A 473-nucleotide genomic window follows, 5' to 3' on the forward strand; every position below is an offset into this window, starting at 1 on the left:
TCAATAAAGACCTGGATTTCCCTGCTGTCGCCGAGGCTGGAAAACACATCGCCATGTTTGTTTTTCTTTGTTTTTCCTCCCCATTTCTTGTTAGGCGTGTAGTAGAAGACGAACGAGGCAGAAGGGGAGGGAGAGAACGGCAGACGCTGAACTTCAAAGACATTATTGATCTTGCTGATGCTGCTGGCGACCGTTGGGATTATGTCCGATGTCGTCGTCAGATAATCCCAAGATGCTGACTTTCTTCAAGGTGACAAGTAGGTGTTTTTTTTTTTTATTATTTCTAATTTTTAACCTATATTTCCTTTTTTCTTTCTTTCTTACTCTTTTGGATCTAGATATGTTTTTATTTATTTATGTTGGTCTATACCGATAGACATTTCTGATTTAACTCGGGATACTTAACAAGAGAAGGCAATATCTGAAATAGATTTTTAACAAAATAAGATCTATGCATTTAATGTATCCACTGC

The sequence above is a fragment of the Penaeus monodon genome, chromosome 25 (assembly GCF_015228065.2).
Source record: "Penaeus monodon isolate SGIC_2016 chromosome 25, NSTDA_Pmon_1, whole genome shotgun sequence".
NCBI classification, from domain to species: Eukaryota; Metazoa; Arthropoda; class Malacostraca; order Decapoda; family Penaeidae; genus Penaeus; species Penaeus monodon.